Source organism: Macrotis lagotis, chromosome 7 (genome assembly GCF_037893015.1).
Source record: "Macrotis lagotis isolate mMagLag1 chromosome 7, bilby.v1.9.chrom.fasta, whole genome shotgun sequence".
NCBI classification, from domain to species: Eukaryota; Metazoa; Chordata; class Mammalia; order Peramelemorphia; family Peramelidae; genus Macrotis; species Macrotis lagotis.
In genome coordinates, this window is record NC_133664.1 from 92,253,745 (window position 1) to 92,280,694 (window position 26,950).

General features: G+C 36.8%; 1 long non-coding RNA gene across 1 annotated transcript; it reads left to right on the forward strand.

Annotated features, from left to right (window-relative positions):
* The first annotated feature begins 3,203 nt into the window (after positions 1–3,203).
* On the forward strand, positions 3,204–26,319 carry LOC141493737 (uncharacterized). The gene is made up of 3 exons (XR_012470308.1): positions 3,204–3,258; positions 22,583–22,722; positions 25,788–26,319. It is a non-coding gene; the product is annotated as an uncharacterized LOC141493737 (long non-coding RNA).
* The last annotated feature ends 631 nt before the right edge of the window (positions 26,320–26,950 follow it).

Genomic DNA, 26,950 nt, shown 5'->3' on the forward strand with positions numbered 1-26,950 from the left:
GGGACATAAATATAGCTCTGAATTCTGATAAATCCCCCTTTCCCCCAAATTATGAAACTAACAAGAGATTCTAATAATATACATAATTTAGGAACCTTTAAAAATTACCCTCCATCTCACCTTCACCAGACACCAATTATCCCACCCACTGACTAAGAAAAGTAAGTTGGGAAATAATTAAAGTGCTTTTGCTATCTTCCAGACTACTGAGGAAAAACACAAAACCATAAGAATTGGGGTAGGATTTTAGTCACTCATGCAAACAGGACTTCCTTGTAGCTAGGAAGGTTAGGATTCAGGTCCAGGGGAACAGAAGTATAGCTCAAACCCTAATCCCAAGTAGGACTCTTAAGCACTTGGGGAGTATTAGCTCAGCAAGAAGGAATTCCTAGATTGACAGTTTATGGATAGAGCTATGGGCTCTAACAGCATCATAACAAAAGTTGGGCCACTGGAACTTTTGATTGAAGGCAGAAAATTTAGAAGGCACTGTCCTGAAATATGCTCCCTCCTCCAGACCTTGTTCTAGTTTATGCTTTTTATGTTTTCAGTAACATAAAATAAATACAAAATAAAATTTAATTAAAAAATATACTAGGGCGGCTAGGTGGCGTAGTGGATAAAGCACCGGCCCTAGATTCAGGAGTACCTGGGTTCAAATCCGGTCTCAGACACTTCATAATTACCTAGCTGTGTGGCCTTGGGCAAGCCACTTAACCCCATTTGCCTTGCAAAAACCAAAAAAAAAAATATATATACTGAAACACCTTCCCTAACAATCCCACTAGTCAAACCAGAAGGGAGATTCTTATGCTTCCCCTCCTATTCTTTTTTTTTAGGTTTTTGCAAGGCAAAATGGGGTTAAGTGGCTTGCCCAAGGCCACACAGCTAAGTAATTATGAAGTGTCTGAGACCGGATTTGAACCCAGGTACTCCTGACTCCAGGGCCGGTGCTTTATCCACCGCACCACCTAGCTGCCCCCCCCCTCATATTCTTGATAGTCTACTGATACTAGAGATAAGCCTCTCCAGAGAGGGTCTCAGTTCTCCCTAATGGCCAAGCAAAAATCTCCAGAGGAAACACTGCCTGGGAGAGATTCCCATAGAACCTATGATGAAAGAACTACTCAATTTGGGAATGTGAGTGATGCTTTGAAAGGTTTTGTGTGGAACTCATAATTGTTGTGACTCACTTCTCATTAAATAAGAGATGTTCGTGGATTCTTTCCTTTTAGAAAAACTTCAAGTGTGTAACAGTAGAGGTGGAATTATGAGGCTTGGGTTTGAATCCTGGCTTTGCAACTTAACAATATTTGAACTTAGATTCACATTTAGCTTCTGTGGATCTCAGCAATCCCATCTGAATTTCTGAAATGACATAGACCTAGTTTCTAAACATGAAAGTCTCTTGTTAATCTAATATCTTTTAGTAATTCTGTAATTATTTTTCATGAAGAAAAAAATTTCAGTGGCCCCATCCTTATTATGTCCCTACCTAAACTCTGTCCTATAGAACTCATGGTCACAATCCAGAAGTGATCAATCCAGGAATTTATCTTTGTCAAGCTGAATAAAGAGGCTGATTAACCCTTTGTTGGAGAGACAATGAATAAAATAAGGATACTGCATTGAAATCTTTTGCTTTGACCTTTTGAATCCCGTAATTTCTAATACCTTGGTATTACCTTGCAAATGTCTGTCAGTACTAATCTATTGGACTTTCCAAGGGATAGATTTTCCAAGGTTTTTGGATTAGAGCTTCATCCAAGTATGATGGACACAAAATAAGCTAGCCCTTCACACCAAGGGTATCTTGCACACAAAATTTGCATCAAGATGACAAAGTAACTGATAATTTATAAATTAGTATTACAAATAACATTCAATGAAATAATCCAAATAGATCAAATATTGTTTCAAATTATATGTCCATAATTCACAAAAGGATACTGCTTAACTTCACCATTTAGAAAAGGCATCTTTTCTTTTTCTGTCTCCTCTCATTCTCCTCTTTCAGCTTCCAGTCTCTCTCCTCCCCTTTCTCTCATCCTCCCAATTATGTATGTTTGCTAGGAGGAAACTATGGTGACCTGCAAGTGGTTTTATTCCCATTGAGACCTTATAGTGTTTTATTCCTTTTGAGTTCTGCAGATGTATGCTACAAGGATCACTGTAATGGACTTTTGCCCAGGGTACTTTTGCTGAAATAAAAAGATAGCCATATGAAAGTCTATTGGTTCCTTGCCTGTTTATGGATCCCAGTACAATACTTATATAACCTTCCAACCTCCATCCTTCCTCCCAGTCAATTTCCTTTCTTTTCTTTCCTTCTCTCCAGCCTATGTTGAAGCCAACTGGGATGAATGGAGGCTGTTACCCCCCCTTCTAGAACAAGGCAATCAGTGATGATTGCAAGCAGAGAGATCATTGTATTAACCACTTCTGGCTCCACCACTAACTATCCATTTCATTTTAGACAGATTCCCTCCAGAGTTATGGTTATCTCATCTGCCAAATAAAGGTGTTGGACTAGATGATTTCAAGGTGTCTTCCAATTGTCAAATGATATGAAACTTGCTAAATTTCTAACTATCCACCTTCAAATCTCCTATCACTCTAACTGCTTCCCGGGAGATAAGTGATTTGATTAAGCAGAAGGCTTTATCCCTTTAACTGGACAGTCAGTTCTAGGAAGAAGAATAAAAGGATCTTCCCCCTAGGCCAAATCTTTTTTTTTTTCCTCCCTGCCCTACAAAATAAGGATGTGATTTTAAATAGGTAGTCCTAAATCCAAGTACTCTCTCCTATTTCCCAGAGAAAAACAAACCCAACCCAGGCTCTCCTATTCTCAAAACTAAGAGCAGAGCACCCTCTAGCTTCCTCTCTTATTACCTGTAACAGCCTGAACAAGAGATAAGCTGAAATGATGGGGTTTCTCTAGAAAAGGGTGCTGAGTAAATCACATGTATAGATCAAGAAAATGACCCACCCTGAACACTTTCATGGAATTACAGAATCGTAAAAGTTGGAGAGGATTTGGGGGGAGGGGTCATGTAGTTCAATGCATGATTTTTTTTAATCTATATATTTATTTTTACAGATGAGACCAAAGCCAAAAATAGATGTCATAGAGCTAGTGTGACATGTTTTCCCACAACTGCATTTATAGGATCCATAAATCCTCAGACCCTATAAAAACCTACATTGACCTGAGGCTAACTGGTCTCAACATGCCAAGAGATCTGGACCCTCCCTAAGGTCAGAATATTGATAGACACACATAGGTCATTCCATTCAACATTTTCTTTAGTGCCACTGTGAGAAACAGTAAGAATACTAAGCAGGACAAGCAATAGGTTTAAGCCATATGACAAAGTCTTAGGATTGGGTGAGGATAGAAACCAAAGGGAAATATTAAAATTGAAAAATCATCAAATATATGGGGAAGTACAATATCCAAAGAGAAAGGAAATTGGTTTTTGTTGGGCCAAGAAGGGAAAGATGCTCCTCTATCTTTGTGTGGGGGTCCATGTAGTCCAGTTCTCTAATTTTACAGATGAGGAAACCAAGGCAGAAAGAGGTGAAAGGACTTGCCTGAGCCCATATAGCAAATACTAGGATGTAAAGCCAAGTTCTCAGACTTCAGATGTAGCATGTTTCCTCTTCTACAATTCTGATGTGTGGGCTTTATTTCTCTTCTTGAGTACTACCAAAGATTAGTGGTGTTTTTCTTTCTGTGCACATTCCCTGGGATGTTTCAGAAATGACTGCTAGGGTTCAATAAGTGCATGAGCCAATTCCCTTAATGCTTCAAATGTATGTATCTGGTCCTGCTGATATACAGCACTTCAGACCTAGCAAGAATTCTCTTATCTGCCTTTGGCAATAAGCTCTTCTTGCTGGGTCTTCATTACTTCCTAATTGTCCAAATTTATTTGCTTCATTTTTCTTCTTAGAAGACACTTTAAGAATGAATTCCCCATCTTGGGTATTTTAGGGCTGCCATTAATTTTAAAGACCCTCCTCATTTATTAATCACCCTAATTGCTCATCTTAATATGGCTCCTCCATGTAGTATGTCACCCCTGGCTTTCCCAAACCTCGGTGGATATTTTCCAAGTCCTTCATGTGTTCCTTCTCCCCAAGGAATTATTGGGACAGTCACCATTAAGATATATAGGATGACTAAAAGGATGCTCTCCAACCAAGAAGGGTAAGGACATAAAAAGCACAGGAAGGACTTTTAAAATTTCTGTATAGTTGGGGTGGTGTCAAAGTGTAGTGGGAGAGAAGAGCACTGTGTAATGAAGCAGTTATATCATCACCAAAGCATCAAGAGAACTGCCCCCTCCAACTCCTGCACCTCTACCACCCACCCTACTCTTCACTAACCTCTCAGGGTATCTTCAAAGTCATTGTTAATTTTTTTCCTCTTTTGGTTTGGGGAGCTATCCCCTCTATTTTAACTTTCCTCTCTATTTGAATGGTCACTATCACTGTAATAGCTAGTTACCTTAAACAACTTACTTTTTTTAGCATAAGTAGTACAAAAATAAAGAGCCCTTACCTTTGCCATGAATGCTAGGCCACTCTGAAATGAATCTATAGAAGTTTATGATTATTCCCTACTGGAATTTTCTAGCCTTCCCCTCTTTCTAGCTTTATAAGCAGCAACTCATGCAATAAATATTTCTCAAATGTCTCCTATACACAAGGCTGGGGATCTAGAGACAAACAAAACAGTACCTGACATCAAGGAACTTGTATTCTTCCAAGGGAGTTTCTACATATATGTATATTTATACAGACAGAGAGAGAGAGAGAGAGAGAGAGAGATACAGATATAGATGTAAATGTAAAATACATTCAAGGGAATATAAAGTTATTTCAAGAAGTAGAGAAAGTGTCAACACTTGGAGAGGATCAATAAAGGACTCATACAAAAGGTGGTGCCCAAGTTCTATTTTGAAGAGAGTATAGGGATTTTATGAGGTGGAACTGCAAATACAGTACACTCCAGACATAAGACCACCTGTTCAAAGACACAGAGGTGAGAGATGTTGTGTTCAAGGAAATGACTCGCTGGCCAATTTGACTGGAACAGAGAATGCAAGAAGGGGAATAACATGAAATAATTCTGGAAAGGTAGGAGCCAGAATACAGAGTAAATAGAGAATTGTAGTCTATCCTAAAGGGAAACAATGATGTCATAGTCATGTTGTTGTTGCTGCTGTTTGAGAAGACTATGACATCAGGGAGGTGATGCCATGACAATCACATGAATTGAGTTTGAGTGCGAGGTGAGGCTGTGCTAAGTCACCAGGCTCACTTTCTCCTCTGGAGTCATCTGGACATTTATGAATCAGGATGACTGGAGATGACCCTGGATGTGAGGCAATCAGGGTTAAATGACTTGCCCAGGTCACACAGCTAGTAAGTATCAAATATCTGAGACCAAATTTGAACTCAAGTCATCCTGACTCCAGGGCTTGTGTTCTATCCACTATGCCACCTAGCTGCCCTTCAGAGTTATATATTTATATGTGTGTGCGTGCGTGTGCGTGCATGTGTGTGTGTGTGTGTGTGTGTGTGTGTGTGTTTTAGAAATAACAATTTGGCAGCCAAGGGATTGCTTAGAGAGCTAAAACAATGGAGGGAGAGAGGGTAATTAGGGGGTAATTTCAACAGAGCAAGCAATAAGTGATAAAGACTTTACTGGACTAGAAACTAATATAATAGTGAAAGGGGGATAAATGTAAGAAATTTAATAATAACAAAAGACTTGGCAATTGATGGGATAGAAGAGGATAAGAAAAGGGAAGAATCAATGATGACTCCAAAGTTGTGACCGGAAGGATAGTGGTAAGAGGTTTTGGGGGAGGTGGAGTAGAATAGGAATTCTATTCTGGAAATGTAGTGTTGGAAGTACTAATAGGACATCAGGGCAAAGATGTCGAAATTGGTAAATAGTGCCAAATATTCCCTTGAGCTGTGTTGCTCCCTATGACTGCAGTGGTCAATACAGCTACAGAAAACTCCTGGGAATTACCTTATCCTGAAATATCTCAATTTATTCCTGAGAACAATACAAAATAAACAGAGCCTTCAATTGTAGGTATGCTGCAATGCTTAAGAGAACTGGACTTATTTTTTTTTTTTTATATATATATTGTCCCTGGGCATAGAACTGAATAAGAATATACTCATGGGATCTAAAGGACTTCTGAATTATATTTAATCCATTCATTGGTCTATTGACAGCTTTCATTTTAGCATTTCTAAAGTCAGGAGACTCTTTCCTTCCTTTATTGTTGGGGGGGAGGGGAAAGGAGGGAAGCAAAAAAAAAGAGAGAATGTAGGTTGGTATCCTATATGCACTAATAGTTTAATAAGCTGAAACTAATTGATTTTCCATTAAAGGCCAAAAGGCAAGTTAGAATGGAAATGACTTCTCTCACTTATAGCCTGTACACACAATAATGTATAGATGCAATAAGGAAGTTAATTGGTTTTGTGTTGCTGTTGTTGGGACTGCACAGGAGGAAAAAAATTACAGAATCCAATTGCTGCCACTAATTAGAATTTCTCAGGAACACCATTGTTAAAATGGATTGCTCATTTCCCCAGTCATTTTCCAGCATTCCTGGTCAAATTTATATACCTCACCTCTCTCCTGTTAGTTTCCTAATATACCCTTCCATCAAGTCTACATAATACATTCAGCCTTGGTGATATCCACAGATAGCCAGCCCAGGGTGACTAATGGTGGTGAGCAGGAATGTATTTCTTAGTTACTGGCTCCTCTCTTGAGCCCTGCATTTTTTCCAAGTCCAAGTCAAGTTCCATCTTTATCAGAGATCTTTTGCCAGCCACTCAATGACATCTCTCTATCCCCTGAACTCTAAAAGCACAAAGTCCCTTGGTTGGTTAAAAAAAATTAGCTACATATACAAATGTACAGCCAGAAATTATTTCACTTGTTTTATTGTTTTGTCTCTGTGTCTAGACTCTCACCAATCAATTAATGAACAAGTATCTATTAAGTATCTTTTAACCTGATTTTTGTTGGGAACTATACTAGGGATACAAATGAAATAGTTCCCTCTGTCAAGAGGCTTGCATTCTAATACCAAAATTTATACATGCAAAGAAGGAATCTTTATATATATATATATATATATATATATATATATATATATATATATGTATATATATATACAAAAAAGACACAACTTTGCCACTCTACCATCAAGACTATCAGGCTTTGCCTCCTTCCTTCAGCACTCTTGAAAACAGAGACCTTGACATCCACATTGCTGCTGCACTCTCTGATACTGCTTTCTCCCCACTCCCCCAATTAAATTGCAAATTTCTTGAGGTCAAGGAATATATTTTGCCTTCTGCAGTCCCAGAATTTTAGCATAGTATGACATAGAGTAAGTCCTTATTAAATGTATTTTTATTCATTAATTTATCAGAGCATGCAAATTGACTTGGTTTGGGGAATTATAGTCCCTGTCCTTATGGCTCCTATCAGGTTGTTAACATGCATAACTATAGAGAATTAAAATGCTTTCATAAACATCTTCTATTTTTCCACATGTTGTTGAAGGAAACCAGGTCTAGCTCTCTACAAGAGGGTGACTAGACAAAATTAGTCTCCAGTGTCCTGCATCCCCAACTCTCATTTAGTAGTGGATATACCTCTTCTTTCAAGCACTGCGTCTTCCTTCTCTCTAACAGACATCCTCGATCAAAATTAATAGTAATAATAATAATATTTACCCACTGCTTTAATGTTTGCAAAGAGCTTTTACATTTATCATCCTCATTTGATCCAACATCCCTGGAAATTAGGTAATTTATTCCCATTTTACAGATGAGGAAACTGAGGGAGTCATTTATACTTGTCAATTAATACAACCTACTTTACTAGGAATATGTTGGTGCCTCAACCAGACTTTTGCATTTTAAACACTTCATCTCTAACTTTGAATGAAAGATTTTGTCCTTTTTAAAAGGAATTTTAAGATCAACAAGGAGCTACCTATGAAGAAATGAGGTCATCCTCTAAAATCATATCATCTTATAAATCTGACTCTAAAAGTGAAAACTTCACCTAATTTTCTCACCTAAAAATAAGATTTAACTAGATGATTTTCAAGGTTCCTTTCTGTAAATTTATGATTTTCATTTTAATGGTTAAATAGAGTTTAGATTTTACCCCCCAAAAAAAAATTTCCCTACAGTCTGGCATTGAATTAGAAATCACTTCCTTTTTCTGGACTTATTAAACCTCACTTGTCGAAAATCAAGTTATTTCTTCTCTTCTTCCTCCTCCTTCTTTCTCCTCCTCCCTCTTCTTCCTCTTCTCTTTCTCTCTCTCCTTCTCCTCCCTCTTCCTATTTCTCCTCCTCCTTCACTTCCTCTTCCCCTCTTTTTAAACCATATCATTACACATAGTACTTGAAGGGGGGGAGGGGAATGTTAGACCAGGGAAATCAAATGAAGGAAAGCTCAAATTAGTCCTTCTGTTCCTTATCCATACACCTGGCATCCAATTACAAGGTATATGAGCTCACCCTTTCGCTATCAGAGGTGAGGCTCAGCTCTGTCTCACCTGCTACTCCTTCACACCACATCCCTGTGAACAGGTTATGGGAGATGTAGTTCATACTGAAAATGAGGGGATTTTTCCAATTATCCATATTTTTTCCCCTTTCCTCATCCCTTTCTGGGCTAGTTGAACTAGGGAGAATTTGAATGTAAGTATGGAATAGAAAAACATTCTAATTCTGCCAACTGAAATCAAGGGAAAAGAACAATAAAAGTTTCATCACTGAAGGTAAGGGCCTTACACCTTTAAGCTAACTGGGCTGACACATGTAAAATGAAGTTTTATGAAGATGCATGTAGCAGAGGTAAGCCATAAAAGGAAATAGGGAGTGCACATAAAACCAAACACGTACAGGCCAAGAAAGGGAGCCAGGCTTCATTACAGACAAGTCCTTTAAGTTATTGATGCATAGAATGGCTGCAAGCAAAAGGAAAGAAAAGAAAGAAAGAAGGAAGGTGAGAAAAGAGGGAAAGAATGATATTTTGTTATTCTATACATTCAACTCTACAGAATAAAGTAAAAATCATAAACAATAACTCAAATGCATCCAGGGTAAATTATTTATCAGATTTTGGCAAGGAACCAAAGAGGACCCTAGAAAAAATGGCACAATTTGTAAGACTTGCAGAGTATTCAAGATGAGATGGTATCTAATAAGGAAAAGCCACAGTGAGGCCATTATAATTTTTGTAACTCAATTCAAATATCACCTCCTCCTTGAAGTCTATCCTAAAGCATACCACACATAGTTCTTTCAAGAACATCATTGGGTGGGGGTGGCAACTAGGTGGCACAGTGGATAGAATACCAGCCCTGGAATCAGGAGGACTTGAGTTCAAATCCCACCTTAGACACTTAATTGCCTAGCTGTGTGACCTTGGGCAAGTCACTCAACCCCATTGCTTTAAATAAAAAAATGTTTAAAACATCATTTTTCTGTGGCACATCCATTACTTTATTTCCCTTCTTTTTTTGTTATAGTATTCTTCTACCCTTCTTTCTCCCAGCTAGCATGAGTCTCCTTGCCCTAGCTATTGTCTCTGCCCCCACAGTGTGATCCTCTCCCTCCACAATTCAACTTTCTAGCCAAATGGTATTTGCTACTTCCTCTTGAAGGATCCAGTTCTAAAGTAGTTAGTCCATAGAACTCTTTCTTGTCTCGAGACCAGAGTGCCTCTAACCTTCAGTGATTTTTTTTTACCTTTTTCCAGAACTTCAATCTCTTCAGGTGACCCTGGATACTCAAATGAATTTATTTTCTATACCATATTAGCTCAGGGTGAGTCAGTTCCATTTGCCTCCTAATTCTCCTACTCCTAGGTAAGCATGGAAGCTCCTTCCACATTATCTTGAGGCTCAGAAGGGTGGTCCTACTCTTTGTCCATTTGCCTTAAAATCTCCAGCTTCCCCTGGATCATCTGGGACCTATTATGGAAATCATTGCAGGTTGGAAAGGGACAGAGCCAGAGACTCCTAGGAACTATTCTCTGAGTGCCCTATGATTCATAAAGGAGAAAAATAACTCCTGGCCAAACAGCTTTGTCTGGACAATTTTTTTTTAGGTTTTTTGCAAGGCAAATGGGGTTAAGTGGCCTGCCCAAGGCCACACAGCTAGGTAATTATTAAGTGTCTGAGACTGCATTTGAACTCAGGTCCTCCTGACTCCAGGGCTGGTGCTTTATCCACTGTGCCACCTAGCCGCCCCCCTGTCTGGGCAATTATTAATAAGAGTGGAGACTCTATCTGTTGAAAATGTTATAAGGGAATTTTAAAAATCTTTACATTTGTAGTTTAGAGGAAGCAAACTTGAAGCAAAAACACAGTGATATATTACAACTTCAAACACAGCCTAATTAATCATCTCCCAAGTAACATTGTCTCTAACAGTGTACTGAGTGAAGCTTTAAAGTAAAATACAATTCATCAAACATTTACTAAATAGCTGCCACTTGCATAGCTCTGTGTTTGTTGCTGATTATCCAAAAATAAAAATGAAGCAATTCTCTTTCCTCAAGAAGTTTACATTAATCTATGGGAAATCGCCATTCTAAGTCTTTGCTATGAAGTTAACAACAGGCAGGAAAAAGGACTTCCAAAATAATAGCAATGATTAAAGAATACCTTTAAAACAAATTCATTGACCAGGTTGAGGGAAAATCAGCACATCTCCCCACCCCCATTTTCTTTTTATTTTAACCTGTCCAGCCTATCCTTAGAAAGTGTTTACAAATTAAGTTTGTAATTAAAAATTTCTCATTAAAATATACATTAAATGGGTAATTATCCCCCTTTCACTTATTTCTCTTACCCCTCTGACAGCAATCTTACTTGCTCTGGAAGAGATCTTGGGGATAACAAGCTAAAGTAGTGTAAATCACAAGTGTCCAACACATAGCCCTTGAGTCATTGAAACCAAATTCAGCTATAATTGCGAAGTAATTAACAAAAAATCTATACAATAAAACATAGATAATATGACATTTTGAAACTAAGTTAATATTACAATAATGGGATTTCCTTTTGTATTATTTAGTGGCCCCCAGTTTTATTCAAGCAATAGCATTGATTTAAATCATTTCAGTGAACTTTTCATTACTCTAATTTATTATATTCTCTACACTAGAGAATGATGGGATTACACTGCTGAATTCTATTACCCCTGGCAGTTTCAGCTCCTGGTTCTCCATCCTTAGCTCCCCACAGTTGTATCTCCAAATGATGAAGAGAATGATAACATTTTGATTGTCTAAAAATATCACAAGAATTTAGAGTTCTATTTTTTTTAAATTTCACTTTAACTAAATTTGGGACCACAGTATATCACCATGTTCCTTTATAAAGAAGACAGGTGGGCTCAGCTCCTTCTTTCCCACACAATTTATTTTTTCCCTCAGCTCTTTTGTCCTTCTATAAAATATTCAGACTATTCTTGACTTTATGACTAATTCCTTAAAATTAGTGAGTGCTGTGACAACCTCACTCAGTGCATATGATGAAGTCAAGCAAGGATTTTGTTTGCTTTAATTACAGGCATGCCCTGAATAACAGTCCCTCAGCTAAGGGACTCCACCATAAAATTCACCAACACTATTATATTATTATGTTTCCTGGTTCCTATAATATTAACTCACCCTGTCTATGATAGGAAATAGCCATAGGAAGTAGTGTATAAACAGTGGGATTTGGTGTCAGAAAGACAAGTTTAAATCTTGCCCAAGATACTCAATAGCTTTGACTTTGGACAAGTCATTTAATCTTGCTTCAGTCATAACTTGTCTGTAAAATAGTGATAATTACAGCACTTACTTCACAGGATTACAAAACTTATGTTACTATATATATATACATATATGTGTATAGTTGGCACAAAAAAATTATACATCCTCTACCTTCAAAAAGTTTATATTCAATTGGATTTACAGTTCTACGTATAGTTTTGAAGTTGAGAACATGTGGAAAAGAGGACTTTAAAAATAAAATTAATAAAGTACACATTAAAAATAAAAATTAAAAAGTACAATGTTTAAAAAATTCATGACCCCTGGCTCCCCAAAAGTTTGGGTTCAAATGGACCATGGGCAATCCTAGTAGCTTGACATAAGAAAGTCACTATCTCTAGTTCATTTGATACCACCCAGAGTACTCCGAAATTCTAAATATATTCATGTTATTTGAATATCTAAACTTCTTCCAAATATAATAAAAGGGTCTCTAAGGCCCTCAACTCACCTTAATTTCACAAAGTAAGATAGATAGAAAGACACACAGACATATAGAGATAGAAAGAAAGCATAGACACAGAAACATATAAAGAACTAAATTAGTTGAATTCCCCAAGAAGGTTTAAAAAAAATTGGGGAGGCCAAGGCAGCAAACATTTCATTAAAAGTTGTAGATAAAAAATTTTCTGTTTGACAAATTTCCATATTAGAACTAAGGGGAAAGAAAAAAACATGAGAAGGAAGAACAAAAGAAGCTTTAAAAAGTGCTCTTTATTCAGACTTTATTCAGTTTTTTCTCTGAATGTGGATGACGTCCGCAGCAGGTCTTTCAGGGTAATCCTTGATCTCTGAACTACTGAGAGGAACTACATTCATCATAGTTTATCTGTTGTTAATGTATACAAATATCTCTTGGTTTTGCTCATTTCGCTGAATATAAGTTTGTGCAAGTCTTCTATGCATCTCTAAAGTCATAACTTGTTGAGCCATTCCCCATTTGATGGGCATCCCCTCAATTTCCAGTTCTATGCCATGAGATAAAGAACTGTTACAAATATTTTTGAACAGGTCACATTTTTCCCATTTTTTTATTTCTTTAGGATACAATCTAGTATTGTTACTTCTAGAATCCTTTTATATGCTGTGTCCTTCATTAAAATATAATCCTTTGCAGGTAAGCAGCATATCTAAAAATTCCATAGATATTAACATTTATGGAATCCTTTGTGTATCATTGGATGAATGAGAGAAAAGGAGAGGAGGAGAGAAGGAGCTCTTGAAGGGTTTTCTTTTTTTAGTGTAGAAGGAGCAAGGTCCTCAATTGACAGTATGGGGGAGAGAATTCCAAGACAGACCTGATAAAATATGGAGTTTAGAATAGGAACTAAGATAATTAACAGATCAGAATGGCACATTTATAAATATGAGAGGGAAATAAGATGCTTTAGCATCTATTACGTCTTTGCTGCCTTTCAATAATTAAACTCCTTTCTAGGCATACCCTAAGGGAAAGAAATTGTTCTCCAAAGTAGATATTATTAGGCATATAGCCACACACTGGATACTCAAATCATTATTGATCAGTTACTTCTTTTTTTTGGGGGGGGGGGTTAAGTATTTACAAGGCAAATGGGGTTAAGTGGCTTACCCAAGGCCACACAGCTAGACACAGCTAGATAATTATTAAGTGTCTGAGGTCAGATTTGAACTCAGGTACTCCTGACTCCAGGGCTGGTGCTCTATCCACTGAACCACCTAGCCACCCCCAATCAGTTACTTCTTGATGTTCTCTTTGCCCACCCCACCAAACTGTCCACAAATGAACTCTATAGACAGTAGTCCTTCTCATTCAAGCCCATGATCAGAGCCTCCCATTCCCCACACCTCCTATCTTCAGACTCCTTTTTTGGTCCCAGTAATATCTAAAGAATTTTTACAGAGGGTTGAAGAGCAACCATATTGTCTGTTCAGAAGGAATTCTGTATACATTCAAGAGACAATTTGCCACAAAGAACTCCTTTTTCCTCTGTCTTAGAAGTACTTGGGGACATGTCTAAACCTGTATCTAGAAAAGTCAGGGTAGCTGTTGTGAACCTTAATTCTTAAAGATTCAAAATAAAGGAAAAGAAAATTATCAGTTAAACAAAGAAATGGGGAGGGGGTACTGCCATTGGCCTTGCATTGTTTCAGTAATTTATAGCAATAGCAGGGTATTCAAGGTCCAGATTGCTTGTCCTCTTCATTCTTCATGGCATGACTTTATTCCTTAGAACGCATAGTTATCCTTTGTTAGTGATAGTCTTCCTTCTCCCAAAAGCTAGTATGGTGGTTAAAATACTCAGACTCAAGAACTCTCCATCCTGAGAATTTTCATCTTGAAATTAATTACCTACAAGGTAACCAATTCTTTTTCCCCAGTCATTCTCGGTTCATTCAAAGCCAGGAAAGTCCATTCTCAGCATCTTTATTCTTAGGACCTCTTCTTCTATCATGCACTTCTACAGGAATTCTATTGATTCTCTAACTACCACCATATTTTAGGGAAGGAAAATTCATTCTCATGAAATCTAATCCTTGGAAAAGGAAACAGGCAGAATATAACCAAGAATCCAGACTCCATAATCTCCCCTCTTAGATCACATTGGCAAATATTTGCAGTTTGCCATGTGTTTCTCCTGTTAGCAGCCACAAAATGTTGGGTTAAGAAGGGGAACAAAGAGTTAATAAACAGAAAAATCCCTTCATCCCCTTTCTGCACCACATAAGAATATACAGAGAAAAAGAAAAGAAAACTCTTGAAAAGAAAGAGAGCATCCACCATATTGCCTTAAATAAACCACAAGAAGTAAAGCAGTTCCTCCAAAAACTGAACAATAGCTCATTAAGCCTCCAAAGGGCATATAGATTCCCACTCCACTCCACTCCCCCATTAACACTGGAATCACACTTGTACACATTATAGATAATCCTATGCCACCAATCTATGACTTCTGAACTCTCAAACCCAAGAGAGAGATACAAGTATATAAAGTATGTGTGTATATGTATATATATATATATATATATATATATACACACACACATATATATATATAAAAGTATGTAAAGTATATACAAATACATTGTTCAAACAACCAAACTTTTAGAGGAAAAAAGGGCACACATCAATATGTCAGAGAGGCAGCTAGGTAGCTCAGTGGATGGGATGCTAAATCCAAGGCAGGAAAAGCTGAATTCCAACTCTCCCTCAGAAGTTTACTGACTGTGCGACTGTGTGACTCTAGGCAAGTCACTTAACCTCTTTTAGCTTCAGTTTCCTTATCTGTAAAATGAATATTAACAGTATCTGCTTATAGTATTGTTCTGAGGATCAAATGAGATAATTTACAAACATTTTGAAAACTAGAAATATCTATATGAAAATTCTAAAGCAGAGTATTATACAGAAAACAACAGCATAAAACAAGAAAACAAATTCAAAACAAATGGCTGTCAATGAACAAATATGTGGGGGAGGAAAGGGAAGGGGTTAGAAATAGTTCAATTCCTCCCCATTCCTGGCAAGGTATCTGTGACGTAAACCGAAGCTGCCAAGATGGAAGAACAGTCTGGATATCTATCTGATAATCACCATTATTCCTTCACCCCATTGGCCCCAGAAGGGAAGTCTTGGTATATTCTACCACCCCTGCAACTGTTTTGCCACCACTTAGCTGCCACCTTCTTCAGATGCTTTACCCATGAACTTCACAGTGTTGCCAAATCTCACAGTCTGTTTCACCAATTGTGTGGCATTTCCAAAAAAAAATAATAATTGACATTTATATAGCACTTATAATGAGCAGACCCTATGTTAAATGCTTTACAAATATTATCTCATTTGATTCTTACAACAATCCTAGGAGAATTTTTTTTATCTTCATTTTCTAGTTGAGGGAACTGAGGCAGATGGACCCTAAGTGACTTGCCCAGAATCACACAGCTAGTAAATATCTCTGATCACATTTGAACTCGGAATTTATCCACTGTACCTTCTAGCTGCCCAAAACTCCAAACTACTTTTCCCAGAAAGCTATGCAGTTTGTCCTTGGAAACTTGCCTACCTAAAAATCTCTCTGTGGTATTCTACACAAGTATAAAAGAGCATGTTACATTTTTCTCAAAGACTAAAATGATTAGCTTTGCTTTAAAGTGAGAGAGGTGATAGGCCTCCTTCCCTGCCTTCCCATCCCTACCCCAGCACCTTAATATTATATCTGGCACTGGACTAAGTTGGTTCTGGAGGAGAAAGTGAGTTTGGTGACTTAGCACAGAAACCTCTCACTAAAATCCAGTTCACATGCTTGTCATGGCATCACCTCCCTTGATGTCATGGTATTCTTTGAGAATGAAGGATAACATCATCATCGATATTATAGGAATACTCTTCTTCACTGAAATAGCTCAGGGAGCTCTGACTTTTCCAGGTAACTGAGAGTTCAAATAGAAAATTCTTTATTCCAATCCTTGTAATTTCAATGTCTTAGTCAACAGAATCTAGTGAACATAATAGAACCTCTGTTTGATGATGGCTGAAGATTTTATAGTGCCTCAGGTCACTGTTGTGTGAACATCATTTCATTTCACAATATTACAGATGTAGAAGATATTAGAGGTTGTCTTGACTCCAAGATATGCTCAGGAAAAAAATGATTTATTTTTTCTTACAAATCTATAACATTAGTTTTGTTTTTGTTATATTCTTTTTCTCCCCTACTCCCCAAAATAGAATGTGAGAAAACTGGTTAATCAGAGTGAAATAATATACAGCCTAGCACACATTCTGGAAGGAAAAACACCTTTCAACAAATTCAGCCTGACTATGAAGGAGAGATTGGAGAAATTTTCATATACTCCTCTACTGAGTATACTCTATTCCCTACTGAAAATACTCGGTATTCTACTGAGTCAGAAATGGGAGTTCAGGAAAAGAAAGGGATGCTCTTTTAGATTTAAGTGGGTTTCAATGAGGATCTTCACTCCTGGAAGTTACATGGACCGAGTCATCTAAGAATGAACAAGGTACCACCCAAACTACAGATTCCATTAATTAAAGGGGATTCCCTCTCCTAGCAAAAAGGGCCCAGAGAATAGCAGATCACTTTGCTCATAAGAGAGTCACATAACCCCATATCTCTGGCACTATAATGTCTGCCCACCTCTCCATCACACTGACCAACAACACTCACTCTGACTAAACTGATGAGACAAAAGAAGACCCTCTGCTCTCTTTAATCTTGTGGCCAAAACCTAATTGCAGAGTCATTGTACTTGTAAAGGGCCCTGGTCCTGCTTCCCCCTCAAACCTCCCACACCCTTTTCTCCTCCTATCAATGAAATAATAATAAAAAGAAAGAACAACTATATATATATATATATATATATATATCATGTAATTAAAGCATTCATATAAAATGCTTAGAATTCCCAAATATTACATTTTATCACAATAGAGGCCCAACAGTTATCTACTCTTATACTTCCCAATTAATGATGTAGAGAATAAAGACTAGCTCAACCTTCATACACCTTCTCTGTACATGTAGAAAGTGAATTTTTTGGAGCAGCAAAACTGACTCCATTTTCTGCTGTATTTGCTGTTACTGAATTGTATTTTTTTTGGTTGGGTGACACTGAATGTTTAGAATGTCTCCTCAAGGACCTCTCTTACCCCAACCACTTCACAACAGTTAACAAAGGAAAACTCATAGGAATTAGAGTCAGTCCCAGTAATTCAGTCACTTTTCTTTATTCTATCTCAGAAGGCTCTTACTGGAACTTTGCCTATAAGGGAGAGAAGAAAAAGAAATAACCCAGCAGGCTACAGTGAGGAAGGACTCTGTATCCTGGATTACATTTTTATGTCACCTACATGATTCCAATATCTGATAAATTAAATTTCTGCTAAAGCTGGGATGCTTCAGTGATTTCTCTTCAATATTAAGGCTATAACTTTTCTTTATTCTAACCTCTTCTTTCTTTGGCTTTCCCCTCCTTTGTTCCAAAGAATTCAGATTCAAATCTCTGTCATTCAATTTAAAAAGGAATTTTTCACCATAGCACAATATATTAGAACATCCTAACCACAGTCTATTGAAAAGCAATCACCACCCATCCTAGGCCATCTCAGAAAATTCATTTAGAAAAATGGTTTTCATTTGAAACCATAATCTGATTAGTCTCATCTTGGTGCAAATGATTGTAAGTACTCTCTCCACAGCAATTAGCTTAACCACAAATGGATTTTTGCTTTTCTAAACAACTAGACTTTCACAGCAGTTCCTACGATTTCTATTTCATCACTGAAACATGAATTTCCTTGGAATACAAGGCACCAGTCTTGTGAAGGGAAGCATTGGCTCAAATTAAGCTCCTTTTTATAGAAAATATTGATCACATATAGTCCTAAAGAGAAGCAAGTATTTTAAGTCTCAAGTCACAATATACTGGACCTCAGCTCTGCTCATAGCCAAAAATCATTTTCAATTTCCACAATAATTCCCATAATGTCTAATCCTTGTCACTCTTTAACTCTTTCTCATTATGTGTACAAAGACATGGTTCCCCTTTTTAGAATTTTTTAACTCCAAATGCTTCCTTCTTCATTCTGAGGAGTGAAAATGAATTCTCAATAGCTCCTGTAGAAGGTATGCATGGATATACCCAATTAAGCAAAATTATATTAATAAACAAGACCTTGATAGTTTGCTTGAATATGAGTTTATTACCTTATCCTTCCTGTCCCATGAAATCCAAACAAGCTTTTCATGTGTTTTCCCAGAAAAGGGGGGGGACACACAAACACCTCTCTTACTTAAAAGAACAATCCAAGGTAATTCTCCTGGCACTTGCCAGCTAATTGGCAATTAATTCTTCAAGTGTTAAACTGTCTCTTGCTTTATGCATGCTGAGGTCTCCCCTTCTTTATCCAAAAACAACTTCACAGATAAAGTGAACATCTGAGCTCACAGACTTCCATATCCCTTTTTTTAGCTAAATCATGTAAAATTGAATATTCCAATCTCATATTCTCTTCCCTTCAACACATTTCTACACTTCAAGATCCCAAAACTTGGGTCTGGAAGTGAGGAATTGGAAAATAGCACCTTAATTCCCCTTTATCACTGTCCTGGAACTATTGAAAAAGAGGGAGCATTTCTAAAACCTATTAGCATGGGATATCTATTAAGCAAAAAAAAAAAAAAAAAAAGGAAAACTGGGAAGCCATCTTTGAAGTAGTCATTCCACCAAAATCTGGAATACTATCATTCCATCTCCTCAATCTATATGCTCAATCTATGGAAGGTCATAATATCCCAGTTTTATCTCCAATTAGCTATAGTGGATATCCTTTAATGAATTTCCTTAGGAAAACTATTGTGGGTGAGTTTTTTCCCCTCCTTGGTTATCACATAATCACTCATCTGGGGAAATCTTTGCTACCAAATGAAGAAATTCCAATGGGCGCCCGTCTCAAAGTCCATTGTTAGTAAGACTTTCTCCTTATTGGTGGAAGACAGGCTGCACAGTAGATAGAGTGCCAGGTCTACAGTCAGGAACACTAATCTCGAATTAAAATCTGAAAAAGACATTTAACCCCGTTTGCCTCAGTTTTCTCATCTGATAGTGAGTTGGAGAAGGAAATGGCAAACCACTCCAGTATCCTGGCCAAGAAAATTCCAAGTGTGGTCACAAAAGTCAGACATAAAAGTCCCACCTTGTGTTAGGAGAGGAACATAACTGATGAAGAGAGCTTCAGTTCTCAGGCAGTCCCCCTTTGGGGACTCTAAAAGCTAGAGTCCACCTTTAGGCTCTCTGGGGAGATTCTTCAAGCAGCAAGTCTTGACTTGTAGCTTCAAGAGAAAAGCATCTTTCAGTTGTGGAAGGAAAAGTCTTGGGAAATTTTGAGAGGAGCTGCCAGTCTCCACCACATTCCTATTCACAGCTTGCTTAACTAAATACTAAGTTTCCCATTGGGTGAGATATCCAGGACCCTTTCCTCTTGACTGATGTGAGTTGCCAGAGTTCTTTTATTATTCATTATTTAGCATACATTATCCTATCTACTTTCTCTGTTTTCTGTTTTGATCTGATTTGGATAAATTGATTTTTTTGTTATTTGTGTACTTATTATGGAAGTAGTATTTGAAAGGAAAAGAATCAAGACTTGGATCTAGAGTTTAGGGGTCTTCCTTCTTCCTCCACCTCAGAAATGACAAAAATTATCAAAAATTAGCTCAAACCTGATCTAACAATATTTAAGGGAGCAAAACTCCAGTACCTTCTCTCTAAGGAGAGCAGAGTGGTCTCTGGCCACAACCTCCTGCTTCCCTTCCTGGCAGGAATCAAAGTCTTCATTGAAGCTGAGTAGGGGAGGAGAGGTTAGAAATACATATTAATGACTCCCTTCTAGTTATACAAGGATAGCCCATGCTGCACTGATGGGCCTTCCTATACAAGGAGCCCTCTCTCATTACTACAGGAGAAACTCAATATATGTTCTTTTTAAATTCCCTAAACTCCTCATTCAAATTGGCTCTACCTGCATAATCCCTACCTATCTAACTACCACTCACGGGATGTTGTGGGCAGATAGGTAGCACAGTGGATAAAGCACCAGCCCTGGAGTCAGGAGGACCTGAGTTCAAATCTGATCTCAGATATTTACTAGCTGAAGTGACTCTGGGCAAGTCACTTAACCCTGATTGCCTCCCATCCAGAGCCATCTTCAGTCTTCCTGTTTTATATCTGGCCACTGAACCCAGCTAGCTCTGGAGGTGACAAGTGAGGCTGGTGACAGACAGCACAGGACCAATTCCAATTAATTTGCTTGTCAGAACAACATCTTACTAATGGCATGGTGGTCTTCAAGAATGAAGGACAAACATCATCATCAATGGGAAGTCAATATAGCTAAAGTACATTTCACGAGCAGCATGCAAAAGGTTTATAAATATAATAAAATATATAGAAAGTAGTTTAAAGAGGGGAAAAGTACTAATAATGAGAGAACAAGAAAAGCCTCATGAGAGGTTTCAATTTAATTCTGCCTGTTGCAGACCAAGACAGGCTCCTGAACCAGCCTCTTGCCTGAGTGTGACTATTCTCTGACTTTTTCTTACTGAGTACTCTCTTACAGTATGAAATTAAAATTGTTTGTTGTATACCTTATTCACATTTATTTTTTGAGAGCCTGACTAGCCACAGTGTTAGATGTAAATAGGGTGTTACATCTAGAGGGTTAGATAAAATGAATTCTATAATTCTATAATTCCAGCTATAATTCTATATTTCATTCATATGAGTACTAAGTAAAACTTAATTGGGAAAATAACCTAAATACTCTTAATTTTTTGGCCTTATTTCCATGAGTGACAGTGACATATTAACTTTAACAGGTTCAAAGTGACTATTTCGTCATTTTCTAGGAAGTTGAATCTAGGCTATTGATCACTTCTAACTCCATTGCCCAGAATTAGTAATACCCTTAGTACCATTTTGCATATTTATGTTATTTTGTCATATTCAAACATTATATAATACTCAATGAGGAAGTAGAGTTGGTCAGTGAGCTTAAGAGATTAGACTGTTAGGTGGCACAATACATCAGAAAGTCAGATCTGGTGTCTTGAAGACTTGAGTACAAATCCTGCCTCATATTTATTGGATGATTCCATACATATAACCTCTCCCAGTCTCAGTTTTCTCATCTATAAATTGGCTATAAAAATAGCACCTATCACAGGGTTCTTGTGAGGATCAAAAGAGATATCATATGAAAGAATTTGTAAATATTAAAGTGCCATATCAATATTATGATTATCATCATCCAAAATCACAGAGCTATCACTTGGTAGAACATGGCAATGTCTTCAGACTCCCAATATAACACTTTCCACATCACCTTTTAATTTATGATTGAGAGACTAAAGTGCTGTCAATTAGAGTCCTTCCTCAATAGTCTGAAAATATAAGATTCTCCTCATATAATGGAGAGCCTCTCTCAGCTGATCCCAACCACTGTACAGATTTTTTTTCAATAGGATAGAAGGCAGAGAGCCTGAGAAGGCTCCTTTTTGACCCTAAATGATGAGCACCCAGAGATGACAAGCCACGTTTGAACTTCAGTATAGTTATTATCAATGTAGTAGGTAAAAAGAAAAATCCCTCCAGGCAGTCCCACTTCATTCTAATTTATTATTCAAGTGTTAAAGTTTAATGAGTCCATTAAAAAAATTAAAATGTGTTTTTCAGCACATAATTGTTTTCTCCCTTCTGAGAAGACTCATGAATCAATAAATACTGTGGCCCAGATGCCCTACTGAGAATTTATCCATAGGCTTTCCGTCTTACTGCTAGTCTGTAGAAGGAACATGGAGCTTTTAATAATAGGTATAATTAAGGAAAGATCTTAAAGAAATCAGGAATATTACAATAAAATTATTCTATTCCTAGGATGAATTCACATATGGATGGTAAGAGTTATTTCATTATTTTTTATCTCTTAGTAAATTTTAACCCGTCTGTTGTTTTGCTTTGTGTTTTCTTTCTCTTCTAGTGAATAAAAGGCAATAAAGGGAAACTGAGGTAGTTCTCTGAGCAAGATCAGTTTATTAACAATAAACAGTATAACTCCTAACAAAGTAGGTCACCCTAGGAACCTCAACAAAGTCAGCAAAGAAAATTTCTTTTTATTAATATACAGGAAAGAAGAGAGAAAAAACAGATTGTTGGGGAATGCTACAACAATGCTACAGTTGGGGAAAGAGGATTGACCTTCCAACTGATCACAGCCCTCTCTGACAATTAAGGAATGTTAATTGTTTTATGGGATTTCTTTGCAAGGTAATCTTGGCTAGAAGACCAGAATTAGCTAGTCTGAGCTCCACCAAGAGGGGAAATAAAAACTTCCCTAATTTCACAAAGAGAGACAAAGATAGAATTGTCTTTCTTGAATTTCACTGAGAAATGGGGTTTGATAAATGGGGAATAGGGTCAATTATAGAATAGAATCAATCAATTTTGGGGGTTAAGTGACTTAAGGTCACTCAGCTAGGTAATTATTAAGTGTCTGAGGTCATATTTGAACTTGGGTCCTCCTGAATCCAGGGTGGGTGCTCTATCCATTGCACCACCTAGCCACTTCCGGGAATAGAATCAATTATTAAATGATACAGCATAATTTTAATTTCCTCATTCTTTAGAAAGTATTTCTGCAATTTGGGACATCAAATGACATTTGTCTCTAGAAGATTCTGGTTTCCATTGGTAAACCAATCAACTAATATCTAATGGAACTTTACTAGACAATATGTCATGATGATACATATAAAAACAATTTTATATGAAGAATTCAGAGATGGATGGTAGACTTATATGAACTGATGCAGAGAAAGGAAAATAGAATTGTAAAAGTAATATGTACAATGATTACAAAATAAATAGAACAGTAAAATTCTTGAATTTGGTATAATTATACTACATTTGAATATAATAAATTTTCAATGACCAAATTTGGACTTCCAAAAGACATGAGAAAATGCATCCAAATCCTTTAATTAAAGAGCTAAAGGACCATAAGTATGAAATAGTTGCATATGCTAGCAGATATGGTTATGTGTTGATTGGTTTTGTGAAGTACTTTGGAATTTGTTTCTTGCTGCAGCCTTATTTTCCTTGGTTTTTAAAGATCTTTATAAAGGAAGGTACAATAGATGGAGAGAAGAGATGATTATTCAGCAATAAGTGTGCTGTAAAAACAAAAAAAATAACCAAGGAAATTAAATTGAAAATAACGTTCAGGTCCCAACTCTACATGGTGGTCTGGGTTTTATGACCTTGGGTCATCATCAGGTGCTTATTCACACAATGAGGAAAAATAAGAATTTTCACCTAGATTACAGAACTATTCCTAAAACCACATTCATGAAAACTGAGAAAAAAAATAAATAGATCAAAGGCAAAAGAATGTTTAGGGGCTGGCACCATTGAGACTTCCAGGTTTTTGCAAAAGTCTAAAGTTCAGAAGAGGCCATTTTGGGAACCTCTACCCAAAAGTCAGAATGTAGGGACCTATTGATATAGAAAACTCTAAGAAAAGTAAATAGGATATTTATAAGATCCTTTTAAGACCATGTGATGATGCCTGTGCAAGAAATATTTGGAGGACCAGTCAAAGAAGGTATACCTTCTGAAAACTGGAGGGCTACAACACTACTAAATAGATTATTTAAAAAAAAAAAAGATTAAGAATACCCACTTTACAAACTGAAATTAAATTAACTCAATAGGAATAACTAGAGACCAAACATTTTTTGGAAAAGATGGTTCTAGAAACAAGATATGAAAGAAAAGATACTGTTAGGATATGAAGGGGAAATCTAGGACTTGCTTAAGCCTAGTTTCCTTGTATATCTGAAAAGATTAGCAGAATTAGCTTTTAATGCTTTGTTATTTTCTATTTTCTTGTCTTTAAAGTTTTGTCCTTTCCCAAATGGCTGTTGCAATGCAGTTTTAGAAATTTTTATAAGTATAATCTTTGCTCCAACTGGAGTCACACTAACAATCTTTTTAAATGAAAGTAGTCTTCTCTCTACATGTTGCTTTCCTCTGCACTACAACCATTTTGTAGATTAACCCATGACTTGTTATTGGTGAGTGACTACTTGCAAATTTGTTAAGAATTGCCCCATGAAAAGAAAGTACATCCTGGATGGAAAACACTATGTAGTAATTACAAAATATTACCTGGAGAAATAAGTTTCTGAGTAATAAAGGTGAACATGACTAATTGGTATTTTTCTCCAACATGTTTCATCTTAATTAGGATGGAAGACTGATCTTGCATTTCTGATTGTGCTATCATTTTTCCTAGCCCAGTTAGAGAGTATTTAATATATTTGTTCATTAGGTCTTATGTCCACAATAAATTAAGTGTTATGGGCAATCAAAGCATCATTGCATGATATAATTACAGTGCTCTGGATCAGAGTTTTAAAATGTTTTTGCTATCGTATACATAACTTAAATTTCCCCTAATGGTAAAGATTAATAGCATTATAAACTTTTTGGTTATGGACCACTCATGTCTAAGCTGATTTATAATTTGATGACTTTAAACAGCCAACAGCCGTTATAAGGAGATTTTTATGAACAACATTATTTCAAGAGGGAGTATCTTCTGTAGTATGGAGGTAGCCACAAAACCACTCTCAATGATACATGCAGTAAGTTTGATGTAACAGTACTCTAGAAATTGTTAGATTTGTGAGATAGCTAACTGGATTAGTACATGATTCCCCTGGAGAATTTAGTGAGTCAGTTGCATGGAAATGGCCTCATAACCACTGCAGAATCTCCCCCTCCATTTTTCTTTTCATTTTAAAATAACACTGATGCATTCAATTCAATTTATTACATGTCAGCTAAACTCAAAGTGCTATGCACTGACCATGTAAGGGGCAAAAGGTCTTGAGATTCTTTTATTCTTGAGTTTTTAGAGGGGATGTTCTACTATACAGACAATAGGTATTTGCTTGGAGAAATATCTATGATGCGAACAATGGACAATGAATAAAGTGAACAAGACCTAGTCAGATCCTTTGGCAATAATCCCTTAACTGGTACCAACATGATACTAAGAATTACATAATTGTTGTTACTTGTCCTTCATTCTCCAAGAGAACTATGATATTAAAGAGGTGATGCCAAGACATGCAAGTGAATTGGATCTAAGTGAAAGAGGGCTGTGCAAAGGCACCAGGCTCACTTTCTCTTCTGCAAAAGGTTAAGGTCTCCCATTGCATCCAGGGCTATCTCCAGCCATTCTGATCTGTATCTAAGAATTACAAGATACAATTTGAAATTATGCAAATAATGTGACTAAAATGTTCAAACTCTTTAAACCACAGATTCCATTCCTGGGACCATACCCAAAGAAGTCATCAAAATGAAGAAATCCTCAATATGTTCCAAAATATTTATAGCAGCACTTTTTGTGAAAGTGAAGAACTGAAAGCAGAGTAGATACCCATCAAGTGGGAAATTGCTAAACAAATTGTAGTACATAAAAATAATGGAATATTACTGTGCTGCAAGAAATTATATGTGTGATGAATACAGAGAAGCATGGACAGATCGTAATGAATTGATGCAAAGTGAAATAAACAGAGCCAAGAAAATAATATACACAATAATTATAACAATGTAAATGATTTCAAGAACAACTACAAGCAAAAAAAAAGTAAATAAACAAAATCTGAGACCACCACCACTTGAGTAAAAAGATACGAGAGCACAGTTAGCTCTCTGGGAGATGGAAGGGAAGAGCTACTTGGAACAGTTACAATAATGTAAGAAAAAAATATAAACTATGCATAGCCTTTGATCTAGCAACACTACTAGGTCTGTATCCAAAAGAGATCATAATAAAAGGGGAAAAGACCCACATGTACAAAAATATTTATAGCAGCTCTTTTTGTAGTGGAAAAGAATTGAAAACTGAGAAGGATGCCCATCAGTTGGGGTTTGTGATATATGAATGTGATGAAGTACTATTTTTCTGTAAGAAACATCAGGAAAAGGGGTGGCTAGGTGGCACAGTGGATAGAGCACTGGCCCTGCAGTCAGGAGTACCTGAGTTCAAATGTAACCTCAGACACTTAATAATTCCCCAGCTGTGTGGCCTTGGGCAAGCCACTTAAACCCATTTACCTTGCAAAAAAAAGAAAAAAAAAGAAAAAAAATCAGAAAAGCCTGGAAAGACTTTCATGAACTAATGCTGAATAAAGTGAACAGAATCAGGGGAACATTGTAGACATTAACAACAATATTGTATAATAATCAACTATGATGGAATTAACCCCTGTCAGCAGTTCAGTGACCAAGGACACTCTAACAGACTTCTGAGGAGAAATACTATCCATATCCAGAGGAAAAAACTAGATTCTGAACACAGACCAAAGCACACTATTTTTACCTTTTAAAGTTATTTGTTTTTTTCCTCCCTCATTTTTTTTCTCTTTAGTTCTGTGTCTTCTTTCACAGCATGACTAACATGGAAATATGTAAAAGA